The sequence below is a fragment of the Bufo gargarizans genome, chromosome 8 (genome assembly GCF_014858855.1).
Source record: "Bufo gargarizans isolate SCDJY-AF-19 chromosome 8, ASM1485885v1, whole genome shotgun sequence".
NCBI lineage: Eukaryota > Metazoa > Chordata > Amphibia > Anura > Bufonidae > Bufo > Bufo gargarizans.
The window spans coordinates 91,895,883-91,911,302 of NC_058087.1; positions in this window are offsets into that span (position 1 = coordinate 91,895,883).

The window sequence follows — 15,420 nt, forward strand, 5'->3', positions numbered from 1 at the left end:
GCAGGACTGGCAGCACCAACAGGTAATCTAGTGTTATTAGGCCCCTAGATGACTCAGCTAGTTTAGAACAGGCAGCAGTATCCACCATAGGATTTTAGAAATTGTCTAGTATGAGGCCCACATATACCTCGGACCAACTTAGCAGGACAGGCAGCACCAGCAGGTAATCTAGTTTAATTAGGCCGCCATATGACTCAGCTAGATCAGGACAGACAGCAGCATAAACTACAGTATTTTTGAAATGGTCTAGTATGAGGCCCACATAAAGCTCGGCCAAACTCAGCAGGACAAGCAGCACCAGCCAGTCATCTAGTGTTATTAGGCCCTTAGATGACTCAGCTAGATCAGGACATATAGCAGCATCCACCACAGGAGTTTTGAAATGGTCTAGTATGTGGCCCACACATAGCTTGTTCCAACTCAGCAGGACAGGAAGCACCAACAGGTAATCTAGTGTTATTAGGCCCCTAGATGACTAAGCTAGATCAGGATAGGCAGCAGCATCCATCATAGGATTTTTGAAATGGTCTAGTATGAGGCCCACATATAGCTAGGCCCAATTCAGCAGGACAGCTAGCACCAGCAGGTAATCTAGTGTTATTAGGCTTCTAGATGAATCAGTTAGATCAGGACAGGCAGTAGCACCAACCATAGGATTTTTTAAATGGTCTAGTACGAGGCCCATATATACCTCGGCCCAACTCAGCAGGATCGGCAGCACCAGCAGGTAACCTAGTGTTATTAGGCCCCTAGATGACTCAGCTAGATCAGGAAAGGCAGCAGCATCCACCACAGGATTTTTGAAATGGTATAGTATGAGGCCCACGTATATCTTGGCCCAATTCAGCAGTACTGGCAGCACCAGCAGGTAATCTAGTGTTATTAGGCCCCTAGATGACTCAGCTAGTTTAGAACAGCCAGCAGTATCCACCATAGGATTTTAGAAATTGTCTAGTATGAGGCCCACATATAGCTCGGACCAACTTAGCAGGACAGGCAGCACCAGCAGGTAATCTAGTTTAATTAGGCCGCCATATGACTCAGCTAGATCAGGACAGACAGCAGCATCCACTACAGGGTTTTTGAAATGGTCTAGTATGAGGCTCACATAAAGCTCGGCCAAACTCAGCAGGACAGGCAGCACCAGCCAGTCATCTAGTGTTGTTAGGCCCCTAGATGACTCACCTAGATCAGGACAGGCAACAGCATCCACCACAGTATTTGTTAAATGTACTAGTATGAGGCCCACATATAGCTGGGCCCAACTCAGCAGGAAAGGCAGCACCAGCAGGTAATCTAGTTTTATTAGGCCCCTAGAAGACTCAGCTATATCAGGACAGGCAGCAGAATGCACCACATGATTTTTAAAATGGTATAGTAAGAGGCCCACATACAGCTTGGCCCAACGAGGCAGGATAGGCAGCACCAGCAGGTAATCTAGTGTTTTTAGGCTCTTAGATGACTCAGCTAGATCAGGATAGGCAGCAGCATCCAGTACAGGATTTTTGAAATGGTCTAGTATGAGGCCCACATATAGCTCAGACCAACTTAGCAGGGCAGGCAGCACCAGCAGGTAATCTCGTGTTATTAGGTCCCTAGATGACTAAGCTAGATCAGGTTAGGCAGCAGCATCCATCATAGGATTTTTGAAATGGTCTAGTATGAGGCCCACATATAGCTAGGCCCAATTCAGCAGGACAGCTAGCACCAGTAGGTAATCTAGTGTTATTAGGCTTCTAGATGAATCAGTTAGATCAGGACAGGCAGTAGCACCAACCATAGGATTTTTTAAATGGTCTAGTACGAGGCCCATATATACCTCGGCCCAACTCAGCAGGATCGGCAGCACCAGCAGGTAACCTAGTGTTAATAGGCCCCTAGATGACTCAGCTAGATCAGGAAAGGCAGCAGCATCCACCACAGGATTTTTGAAATGGTATAGTATGAGGCCCACGTATATCTTGGCCCAATTCAGCAGGACTGGCAGCACCAGAAGGTAATCTAGTGTTATTAGGCCCCTAGATGACTCAGCTAGTTTAGAACAGGCAGCAGTATCCACCACAGGATTTTAGAAATTGTCTAGTATGAGGCCAACATATAGCTCGGACCAACTTAGCAGGACAGGCAGCACCAGCAGGTAATCTAGTTTAATTAGGCCGCCATATGACTCAGCTAGATCAGGACAGACAGCAGCATCCACTACAGGGTTTTTGAAATGGTCTAGTATGAGGCTCACATAAAGCTCGGCCAAACTCAGCAGGACAGGCAGCACCAGCCAGTCATCTAGTGTTGTTAGGCCCCTAGATGACTCACCTAGATCAGGACAGGCAACAGCATCCACCACAGTATTTGTTAAATGTACTAGTATGAGGCCCACATATAGCTGGGCCCAACTCAGCAGGAAAAGCAGCACCAGCAGGTAATCTAGTTTTATTAGGCCCCTAGAAGACTCAGCTATATCAGGACAGGCAGCAGAATGCACCACATAATTTTTAAAATGGTATAGTAAGAGGCCCACATACAGCTTGGCCCAACGAGGCAGGATAGGCAGCACAAGCAGGTAATCTAGTGTTTTTAGGCTCTTAGATGACTCAGCTAGATCAGGATAGGTAGCAGCATCCAGTACAGGATTTTTGAAATGGTCTAGTATGAGGCCCACATATAGCTCAGACCAACTTAGCAGGACAGGCAGCACCAGCAGGTAATCTAGTGTTATTATGCCCCTAGATTAATCGTTTAGATCAGAACAGGCAGCAGCATCCACCGCAGGATTTTTTAAATGGTCTAGTTTGAGGCCCACATATAGCTCGACCCAAATTAGCAGTCCAGGCAGCACCAGCAGGAAACCTAGTGTTATTAGGCCCCTAGATGACTCAGCTAGATCAGGACAGTCAGCAGAATCCACCACAGGATTTTTGAAATGGTATAGTATGAGGCCTACATATGGCTCAGACAAACTCAGCAGGATAGTGTTAAAACCAGACAGCTGAGAAGCTCTGACAGAGGCCTTTCAGAACCTCCTAATTGAGTTTTCTTTGTTGTGGTATTCAGTTCCTCATCTCGTTAGCCTCTCTCAGCCTCTTTGCGGTGTCCGTGACACGGACCTAAACCCGAACATTTTCGTGAAAGTCTGGGTTCGGGTTCAGTGTTCGTCGCATTCTTGGCGCTTTTTGAAAGACTGCAAAGCAGCCAATTAACAAGCGTCATATTACTTGCCCCAAGAGGCCGTCACAGCCATGCCTACTATTGGAATGGCTGTGATTGGCCAGTGCAGCATGTGACCCAGCCTCTATTTAAGCTGGAGTGACATAGCGCCGCACGTCACTCTGCTCTGATCAGTGTAAGGAGAGGTTGCAGCTGCGACTGTTAGGGAGAGATTAGGCAGGGATTAACTCCTCAAAAACACTTAATTCAGTGATCGATCTACAGCTTTGGATCATTGAACTGCAGCTATTTAATTGCTCACTGTTTTTAGGCTGCCCAGAGCGTTTTTTAGTCACTTTTTTCTGGGGTGATCGGCGGCCATTTTGTGTAGCTGCCACCAAGTCCATTTAACCATCAATAGTGTGGTTTTTTTTTTGCGATATCCTACATCTGGGGCTTGGCTGTGCTTGCTATTTTATTGAGGGGTGAAATACAATTGCCAAAATAGCAGTACCCTAAATCTGGTGTTTCAGCTGTGGCCAGCCAATTGTAATACTGTCTGCTGTCTGGCAAAGGATATATTTTTGTTCTGGGTTGAAATACAATTCCCAACTTAGCAATTCCCTAAATCAGTGGTTTCTGCTGTATCAGGCCTACTTTAAATCTATCCATTAAAGGGTATATTAGATTGAAGGTGCGGATAGTATCATCCTCAATAACTTCACACGCTACCGTGCATTTCCAAGTTTAATTCTGTTCCTAAACGTATACCTGTCACCCAGCGCCTAAATAATAGTCCTAAAATTTATATTCAGCTAAATCTGTGTTTATTGCTGAGGCTGGTCAATTCATTTAGTGTCCGCCAAAGCACAGTTTTTGTTCTGGGTTGAAATACAATTCCCAACTTAGCTATTCTCTAAATCAGTTGTTTCTGCTGCATCAGGCCTACTTTAAATTTATCCATAAAAGGGTATATTAGATTGAAGGTGCAGATAGGGTCATTCTCGATAACTTCACACACACACTACCGTGCATTTCCAAGTCTAATTCTGTCCGTAAACGTATACCTGTCACCCAGCGCCTAAATAATCGGCCTCAAATTTATATTCAGCTAAATCTGTGTTTATTGCTGAGGCTGGTCAATTAATTTAGTGTCCGCCAAAGCACAGTTTTTGTTATGGGTTGAAATTCAATTCCCATCTTAGCAATTCCCTAAATCAGTTGTTTCTGCTGTATCAGGCCTACTTTAAATCTATCCATAAAAGGATATATTGATTGAAGGTGCAGATAGGATCATTCTCAATAACTTCACACGCTACCGTGCATTTCCAAGTCAAATTCTGTCCGTAAAAGTATACCTGTCACCCAGCGCCTAAATAATAGGCCTCAAATTTATAGTCAGCTAAATCTGTGGTTATTGCTGTAGCTGGTCAAGTTATTTAGTGTCCGTCAAAGCACAGTTTTTGTTCTGGGTTGAAATACAATTCCCAACTTAGCAATTCCCTAAATCAGTGGTTTATGCTGTATCAGGCCTACTTTAAATCTATCCATAAAAGGGTATCTTAGATTGAAGGTGCAGATAGGGTCATTCTCAATAACTTCACACGCTACCGTGCATTTCCAAGTCTAATTCTGTCCCTAAATGTTTACCTGTCATCCAGGGCCTAAATACTAGGCTTGCAATTTATATTCAGCTAAATCTGTCGTTACTGCTGTGCCTGTATTAATGTAATACGGTACCTAAATAGATAGCCAGATAGTGTTAGGTGTCTGTAAATAAAGGCCTGAAATTGAATTCAATACATTGGGCCAAATAATTTTTTTCTAATTGTGGTTAACGGTAACAATGAGGAAAACATCTAGTAAGGGACTCGGGCGCGGACATGGTCGTGGTGGTGTTAGTGGACACTCTGGTGCTGGGAGAGGACGTGGCCGTTCTGCCACATCCACACGTCCTAGTGTACCAACTACCTCAGGTCCCAGTAGCCGCCAGAATTTACAGCGATAATTGGTGGGGCCCAATGCCGTTCTAAGGATTGTAAGGCCTGAGCAGGTACAGGCATTAGTCAATTGGGTGGCCGACAGTGGATCCAGCACGTTCACATTATCTCCCACCCAGTCTTCTGCAGAAAGCGCACAGATGGCGCCTGAAAACCAAGCCCATCAGTCTGTCACATCACCCCCATGCATATCAGTGAAACTGTCTGAGCCTCAAGTTATGCAGCAGTTTCTTATGCTGTTTGAAGACTCGGCTGGCAGGGTTTCCCAAGGGCATCCACCTAGCCTTTCCCCAGCGGTGGAAGACATAGAATGACGCACAACCACTTATGTTTCCTGATGATTAGGACATGGGAATATCACCTCAGCACGTCTCTGATGATGACGAAACACAGGTGCCAACTGCTGAGTCTTTCTGCAGTGTGCAGACTGAACAGGAGGTCAGGGAGGAAGACTGGGTGGAAGACGAAGAAGGGGACGATGAGGTCCTAGACCCCACATGGAATGAAGGTCGTGCCACTGACTTTCACAGTTTGGAGGAAGAGGCAGTGGTGAGACCGAGCCAACAGCGTAGCAAAAGAGGGAGCAGTGGGCAAAAGCAGAGCACCCGCCGCCAAGAGACTCAGCCTGCTACTGACCGCCGCCATCTGGGACCGAGCACTTCAAAGGCAGCTTCAAGGAGTTCCCTGGCATGGCACTTCTTCAAACAATGTGCTTATGACAAGACCCGAGTGGTTTGCACGCTGTGCCATCAGAGCCTGAAGCGAGGCATTAGCGTTCTGAACCTTAGCACAACCTGCATGACCAGGCACCTGCATGCAAAGCATGAACTGCAGTGGAGTAAACACCTTAAAAACAAGAAACTCACTCAGGCTCCCCCTGCTACCTCTTCTGCTGCTGCCGCCTCGGCCTCTTCTGCTGCTGCCGCCTCAGCCTCTTCCTCCGCCTCTGGAGGAACGTTGGCACCTACCGCCCAGCAAACAGGGGATGTACCACCAACACCACCATCTCCGTCACCAAGCATCTCAACCATGTCACTCGGCAGCATTCAGCTCTCCATCTCACAAACATTTGAGAGAAAGCGTAAATTCCCACCTAGCCACCCTCGATCCCTGGACCTGAATGCCCATATTTCTAAACTACTGGCCTATGAAATGCTGTCATTCAGGCTGGTGGACACAGACAGCTACAAACAGCTCATGTCGCTTGCTGTCCCACAGTAAGTTGTTCCCAGCCGCCACTACTTCTCCAAGAGAGCTGTGCCTTCCCTGCACAACCAAGTATCCGATAAACTCAAGTGTGCACTGCGCAATTCCATCTGTGTCAAGGTCCACCTACCCACAGATACGTGGACCAGTAAGCACGGCCAGGGACGCTATATCTCTCTAACTGCACACTGGGTAAATGTAGTGGCGGCTGGGCCCCAGGCGGAGAGCTGTTTGGCACACGTCCTTCCGCCGCCAAGGATCGCAGGGCAACATTCTTTGCCTCCTATTGCCTCCTCCTCCTACTCGGCTTCCTCCTCCTCTTCTTCCACCTGCTCATCCAGTCAGCCACACACCTTCACCACCAACTTCAGCACAGCCCGGGGTAAACGTCAGCAGGCCATTCTGAAACTCATATGTTTGGGGGACAGGCCCCACACCGCACAGGAGTTGTGGTGTGGTATAGAACAACAGACCGACGAGTGGTTGTTGCCGGTGAGCCTCAAGCCCGGCCTGGTGATGTGCGATAATGGGCGAAATCTCGTTGCAGCTCTGGGACTAGCCGGTTTGATGCACATCCCTTGCCTGGCGCATATGCTGAATTTGGTGGTGCAGAAGTTCATTCACAACTACCCCGACATGTCAGAGCTGCTGCATAAAGTGCGGGCCGTCTGTTCGCGCTTCCGGCGTTCAGATCCTGCCGCTGCTCGCCTGTCTGCGCTACAGCGTAACTTCGGCCTTCCTGCTCACCGCCTCATATGCGACGTGCCCACCAGGTGGAACTACATTTTGCACATGCTGGACAGATTGTGCGAGCAGCAGCAGGCCATAGTGGAGTTTCAGCTGCAGCACACACGGGTCAGTCGCACTGCGGAACAGCACCACTTCACCACCAATGACTGGGCCTCCATGCGAGACCTGTGTGCCCTGTTGCGCTATTTCGAGTACTCCACCAACATGGCCAGTGGCGATGACGCCGTTATCAGCGTTACAATACCACTTCTATGTCTCCTTGAGAAAACACTTAGGACGATGATGGTAGAGGAGGTGGCCCAGGAGGAGGAGAAAGAGGGGTCATTTTTAACACTGTCAGGCCAGTCTCTTCGAAGTGACTCAGAGGGAGGTTTTTTGCAACAGCAGAGGCCAGGTACAAATGTGGCCAGCCAGGGCCCCACTACTGGAAGACGAGGAGGACGAGGATGAGGAGGAGGTGGAGGAGGATGAGAATGAAGCATGGTCACAGCGGGGTGGCACCCAACGCAGCTCGGGCCCATCACTGGTGCGTGGCTGGGGGGAAACGCCGGACGATGACGATACGCCTCCCACAGAGGACAGCTTGTCCTTACCTCTGGGCAGCCTGGCACACATGAGTGACTACATGCTGCAGTGCCTGCGCAACGACAGCAGAGTTGCCCACATTTTAACGTGTGCGGACTACTGGGTTGCCACCCTGCTGGATCCACGGTACAAAGACAATGTGCCCACCTTACTTCCTGCACTGGAGCGTGATAGGAAGATGCGCGAGTACAAGCGCACGATGGTAGACGCGCTACTGAGAGCAATCCCAAATGTCACAGGGGAACAAGTGGAAGCCCAAGGCCAAGGCAGAGGAGGAGCAAGAGGTCGCCAAGACAGCTGTGTCACGGCAAGCTCCTCTGAGGGCACGGTTAGCATGGCAGAGATGTGGAAAAGTTTTGTCAACACGCCACAACTAACTGCATCACCACCTGATACGCAACGTGTTAGCAGGAAGCAACATTTCACTAACATGGTGGAACAGTACGTGTGCACACCCCTCCACGTACTGACTGATGGTTTGGCCCCATTCAACTTCTGGGTCTCCAAATTGTCCACGTGGCCAGAGCTAGCCTTTTATGCCTTGGAGGTGCTGGCCTGCCCGGCGGCCAGCGTTTTGTCTGAACGTGTATTCGGCACGGCAGGGGGCGTCATTACAGACAAACGCAGCCGCCTGTCTACAGCCAATGTGGACAAGCTGACATTCATAAAAATGAACCAGGCATGGATCCCACAGGACCTGTCCATCCCTTGTGCAGATTAGACATTAACTACCTCCCCTTAACCATATATTATTGTACTCCAGGGCACTTCCTCATTCAATCCTATTTTTATTTTCATTTTACCATTATATTGCGAGGCAACCCAAAGTTGAATGAACCTCTCCTCTGTCTGGGTGCCGAGGCCTAAATATATGACAATGGACTGTTCCAGTTTTGGCTGACGTGAACCCTGATTCTCTGCTATGACATTAAGACTGATTCTCTGCTGACATGAAGCCAGATTCTCTGTTATGGGACCCCTCTCCTCTGCCTGGGTGTCGGGGCCTAAATATATGACAATGGACTGTTACAGTGGTGGGTGACGTGAAGCCTGATTCTCTGCTATGGGACCTCTCTCCAATTGATATTGGTTCATTTTTATTTATTTTATTTATATTTTTATTCATTTCCCTATCCACATTTGTTTTAAGGGGATTTACCTACATGTTGCTGCCTTTTGCAGCCCTCTAGCCCTTTCCTGGGCTGTTTTACAGCCTTTTTAGTGCCGAAAAGTTCGGGTCCCCCTTGACTTCAATGGGGTTCGGGACGAAGTTCGGGTCGGGTTCGGATTTCGAACCCGAACATTTCCGGGAAGTTCGGCCGAACTTCTCGAACCCTAACATCCAGGTGTTCGCTCAACTCTATTAGGGGACGTAACAGGGATTAAACTGATAGGTATAGTACTAGTTAAGACACCATTCATATAGGGTCAGGGTGTCACAGCACATTGCTCTGTGCATGCGCAGTTCCCCAACTTGGGAGTAAGAGGACCGACCAAGCTGCTTTTTCCATCTCCCGGTTCCTAAAATCAATTCAGTTTGGTGTATCAGAGTTTGGTCTGTCACTGTGAAGGCAGTCGAAGGTACAACAATTGCCTAATAATTAGATTTTTTTAAATTTCTTATCACACAATTTTTTTTAAATATTACTTTTAGAATTAGTGACTTTTAAAAATACCTTTATTTGTGATAGTGCGGGTATAGGTATGTATATACCAACAAGTGTACTACAATTCAAAAGGATTATATATAAATTTCTTTTGATAGGGGAGTAGTGACCCCTAGACTTAACATTCACTGGTGATACATTACTGTCTATAGGCTTAACGGTTCAAGAAAGACGCCAAAAAAGGACAGAGTCTGAGAGAGGGCAGGGCAGACACACGCTTACCCTATCGGCCCTATTATCTGCTCAGCACAGGGTCACCCCCTGATGGTGGGGGTTCCCTGTCCCCGAACCTAAGACTATTAAATCACTAGATTGACCCTAACCAGGGAAGAAAATTAGATACATAGAGACGGTTAAAAAAGGCGATATACCGACAGTGGAAGGTGGTCCAGATATATGGGATTGCCACCTGCCCTCTCAGAAAACCAATCATTGATATTGCAAATACAAAGAGAGTGGATGGGGTGGTCCAGATTATGGATAATCACCATTCCTCTATAATAGATAATACGCACGTTTTTAATATGCACATCTTAGTACACAGACCTCAACGCTTTTCACCTGAAACAAGGCAGGCTCATCAGGAGGTAGGTAGACATTTGGACATAGTCCGACCATGATACAGATGTGAACAATGATACCAAGGTGATAATATAAATGGAGCAATACTTAGCTAGAGATGTTTCATAGGGGAGGCGGAGGTTAAAGGGTTACCGAGTGGCAAAATATATACATCCCAACAGAGGATACCTAGAAAGGTGTGTGTAAATGGAAAAAAGGTTAGGTCTAGGATGACTTAAGATGATCGCAGCTATAACACCAAACAATTGCAGGTTCCAAGCTCATAATAAAACTTACATGATGATAATGCCGGCCAAAACGTCCCCCTGGTAGCATGCTCAAGGCCCAGGTAGTTTGCCGGCGTAGATACCATCTATTTATATGATCGGATCATATTAAAGAAGATGAATAAAAATTGCCTGCCTCTTTATTCATGTTAATGAAGTTTTTAGAGGTACCAGGTCATATTTTTGAAGGATATGGGGAGTCAGTCTTATTAACCCCTTAATAGGGGTTAACATACCACTGATACTTGAAGAATTACTTAGGATCATCAAATACAAAAAACAGACAGGGGAGATTTTAAATAAAACATGCAAAATGGAGTCTTTCATTGAGACCAAGGGGGGACTGGGACTGAAAACGATAGATCCAGGAGGACTCTTTTTGGAGAATCCTTCTGTCCCAGTCGCCCCTCCTCTCAGGAAAGGGGACTACCTCCAGAACCGAGAAACGGGCCAAACTCACATCACCCTTGTGGCAGCTATTAAAATGATGGGCCACCGGAGTATCCTTGGATTTCTTAATGTCATTTAAATGCTCACAGATCCTTCTCCGTAATTCCCTCTTAGTCTTGCCAATGTAGTCTAGCGGACAACTACACTCTCAAATGTAGACTACGCTTTTAGTTTTACAATTGGCGAAGTCACGGATGGCGAAGGATCGTTGGGTCACAGAGCAAATTATTGATTTAGTCGGGTTAATAAAATTGCAAGCTTTGCAGGAACCACACTTGAAGACCCCAAGGGGCCTACGATCTAACCACGTGCCCTCTCTCTTCGGGCCTTCGTAGTGACTATGTACTAGCCGATCTCGTAGGCTTCTCCCTTTACGGTAAGTCACTTGAGGGTAGTTATTGATTACCTGTGTTAGATCAGGGTCCATAGTTAGAATTGCCCAATGCCTTCTAAGGATGGATACCCCTTCCCCGTTCCCAGAGTCAAAGGTAGAGATCAGACGTATCAGATTCCCGTCAGTGTCTCTTTGTCTTGGTATAAGGAGCTCTTCTCTCCTCTTTGACTCTGCGAACTGAAAGGAGTCCCTAAGGATCTTTGAAGGGTAGCCCCTCTCTCTCAATCTCTTCCTGAGTTTACCTGATTCTTGATAAAAATTATCTCCCGACGAACAATTCCTACGAACCCGCAGGTATTGTCCCCTGGGGATCCCTTTTTTGACAGCGGTGGGATGGTGACTCTCCCAATGGAGGATACTGTTCGTGGCCGTTGGTTTTCTGAAGACTGAGGTATTCAAGGTGCCCTCTACTTTTGTTACCACAACATCCAAAAAGGTGATCTGTTCTAATTGGGTTTCACAGGCAAATCTCAGGCCAATATCGTTGTGATTAAGGGAATCGATAAATCTATGGAAAGCTGCAATACTCCCTTCCCAGATCAGAAACACATCGTCGATGTAGCGAGTCCAAAAGGGGATGTTCTCGCTCCACCACTTGTGCTGATCAGGGAAAACGACACAATCCTCCCACCAGCCCAGGAGGAGATTTGCATATGTCGTGGCACAGGAATTCCCCATTGCGGTCCCCCTGAGCTGGTGGTAGAAGGAGCCATTAAACAGAAAAAAATTATGCGTAAGAGTATATTCCAGTAATTGCAAGATAAAAGCATTATGTGCAGAAAACTGGGTTCCTCTCGTGTTAAGGAAATAATTTACAGCTTTAATTCCTTTATCGTGTGGAATCGAGGTGTAAAGTGATTCCACATCGATACTCGCCAAGATACTATTCGGATTTACTGAGAGAGTTTCGATTTTACGAAGAAAATCCATTGTATCACAGGTAAAAGATGGTAGACTTGAGACGAAATCACGGAGTACCTTATCAAGATAGATTCCGCCGTGATGTGTCAGAGAGTCGATACCTGATACAATGGGACGCCCTTTCAGGGGATGTATCCCCTTATGGATTTTAGGCAGGCAGTAAAAAGTGGCCGTTTGTGGGGTTTTGGGAAAGAGAAAATCAAATTTGGTCTTACTAATGACACCTTGTTGTAGGCCCTGACTGAGAATTCCAAGAAGATCTGTGCGGAATGTTTCAGTAGGGTCCACAGGGATTTTTTTTATAGCTGTTTTTATAATTCAGTAATGTCAGACACATTAGTTGATATTTGTGATGGTCAAGAAGTACCAGGTTGCCAACCTTGTCCAACTGTTTAATATTCAACTCCTTGTTCTTTTCCAGGTTTCTCAAAGCCTGGAACTCTGATGCTGAAAGATTCGAATGAAGGGGAACACCCTGTATTTTCTGTATCGCCATCCGTGACTTCGCCAATTGTAAAACTAAAGGCGTAGTCTACATTTGCCAGTGTAGTTGTCCGCTGGACTACATTGGCAAGACTAAGAGGGAATTACGGAGAAGGTTCTGTGAGCATTTAAATGACATTAAGAAATCCAAGGATACTCCGGTGGCCCATCATTTTAATAGCTGCCACAAGGGTGATGTGAGTTTGGCCCGTTTCTCGGTTCTGGAGGTAGTCCCCTTTCCTGAGAGGAGGGGCGACTGGGACAGAAGGATTCTCCAAAAAGAGTCCTCCTGGATCTATCTTTTTCAGTCCCAGTTCCCCCTTAGTCTCAATGAAAGACTCAATTTTGCATGTTTTATTTAAAATCTCCCCTGTCTGTTTTTTGTATTTGATGATCCTAAGTAATTCTTCAAGTATCAGTGGTATGTGACCTGAGTACTCTGTGCTGATCAGTGCGAAAAGCACCACACTATTAAGGGGTTAATAAGACTGACTCCCCATATCCTTCAAAAATATGACCTGGCACCTCTAAAAACGTCATTACCATGATTGAAGAGGCAGGCAATTTTTCTTCATCTTCTTTAATATTTAATTTTTTATAAATATCGCCAGCTCAGTGGTGGTTTTATGTCTTCAGGGGGGGGGGGGGGTTCCTGTTGAGGGTCATCTGTGCCATCCATTTTCATTATCGTTCCTCATTTAAATATGTGGTACAAAATGAAATACCTGCTATGCTCTTTAACGCCTTTGATCGCTGCTAATAAAGTGCTGGCATCCTAACTAAATTATCTTTGAATGTCCCAGTACCTGTGGCAGCACGGCATCCGCCTGTCATCTTTTGGTGTCGGCATCGAGCCCTATGCGGCTCACGATGCGTTCCACGGCACCGGAAGTGACCTAGGCCGAAAGCCAGATGCGTTCCACAGTGCGTTACGGAGGCCGGAAGTCCATTACCGGCGTCCGGACGCACTGATCCGATCATATAAATAGATGGTATCTACGCAAGCTACCTGGGCCTTGAGCAGGCTACCAGGGGGACGTTTTGGCCGGCATCATCATCATATAAGTTTTATTATGAGCTTGGAACCTGCAATTGTTTGGTGTTATAGTTGCGATCATTTTAAGTCATCCTAGACCTAACCTTTTTTCCATTTACACACACCTTTCTAGGTATCCTCTGTTGGGATGTATATATTTTGCCACTCGGTTACCCTTTAACCTCCGCCTCCCCTATGAAACATCTCTAGCTAAGTATTGCTCCATTTATATTATCGCCTTGGTATCATTGTTCACATCTGTATCATGGTTGGACTATGTCCAAATGTATACCTACCTCCTGATGAGCCTGCCTTGTTTCAGGTGAAACGCGTCAAGGTTAGAGTTGAGCGAACACCTGGATGTTCGGGTTCGAAAAGTTCGGCCGAACTTCCCGAAAATGTTCGGGTTCGGGATCCGAACCCGATCCGAACTTCGTCCCGAACCCGAACCCCATTGAAGTCAATGGGGACCCGAACTTTCTGGCACTAAAAAGGCTGTAAAACAGCCCAGGAAAGGGCTAGAGGGCTGCAAAAGGCAGCAACATGTGGGTAAATCCCCTGCAAACAAATGTGGATAGGGAAATGAATTTAAATAAAAATTAAATAAATAAAAATTAACCAAAATCAATTGGAGAGAGGTCCCATAGCAGAGAATCTGGCTTCCCGCCACTCACCACTGGAACAGTCCATTCTCAGATATTTAGGCCCCGGAACCCAGGCAGAGGAGAGAGGTCCCGTAACAGAGAATCTGGCTTCATGTCAGCAGAGAATTAGTCTGCATGTCATAGCAGAGAATGAGGCTTCACGTCAGCCACCACTGCAACAGTCCATTGGCATATATTTAGGCCCAGCACCCAGGCAGAGGAGAGAGGTTCCGTAACAGACAATCTGGCTTCATGTCAGCAGAGAATCAGTCTTCATGTCATAGCAGAGAATCAGGCTTCACGTCACCCACCACTGTAAGAGTCCATTTTCATAAATTTAGGCCCAGCACCCAGGCAGAGGAGAGAGGTCCCGTAACAGAGGATCTGGCTTCATGTCAGCAGAGAATTAGTCTGCATGTCATAGCAGAGAATGAGGCTTCACGTCAGCCACCACTGCAACAGTCCATTGGCATATATTTAGGCCCAGCACACAGGCAGAGGAGAGATCCCGTAACAGACAATCTGGCTTCATGTCAGCAGAGAATCAGTCTGCATGTCATAGCAGAGAATCAGGCTTCACGTCACCCACCACTGCAACAGTCCATTGTCATAAATTTAGGCCCAGCACCCAGGCAGAGGAGAGAGGTCCCGTAACAGACAATCTGGCTTCATGTCAGCAGAGAATTAGTCTGCATGTCATAGCAGAGAATGAGGCTTCACGTCAGCCACCACTGCAACAGTCCATTGGCATATATTTAGGCCCAGCACCCAGGCAGAGGAGAGAGGTCCCGTAACAGACAATCAGGCTTCATGTCAGCCACCACTGTAAGAGTCCATTTTCATAAGTTTAGGCCCAGCACCCAGGCAGAGGAGAGAGGTCCCGTAACAGACAATCTGGCTTCATGTCAGCAGAGAATCAGTCTTCATGTCATAGCAGAGAATCAGGCTTCACGTCAGCCACCACTGTAAGAGTCCATTTTCATAAGTTTAGGCCCAGCACCCAGGCAGAGGAGAGAGGTCCCGTAACAGACAATCTGGCTTCATGTCAGCAGAGAATTAGTCTGCATGTCATAGCAGTGTAACGATCGGCAGGGTGGTTCCATCTGCAGCACAGCGACTCCTCCCACTGGGCGGAGCTACCCCATATAAGCCCCGTGGCAGCTATGCACAGTGTTCCACTAATTTGGAGTGTGCGCCTGTGCACACTGCTACTGAAGCTCTCCCCACTGACATTGGATCCGGACTTCAGAACACCTGGGAACCTACTCCAAGACTCCGCTAACCTCCCATGG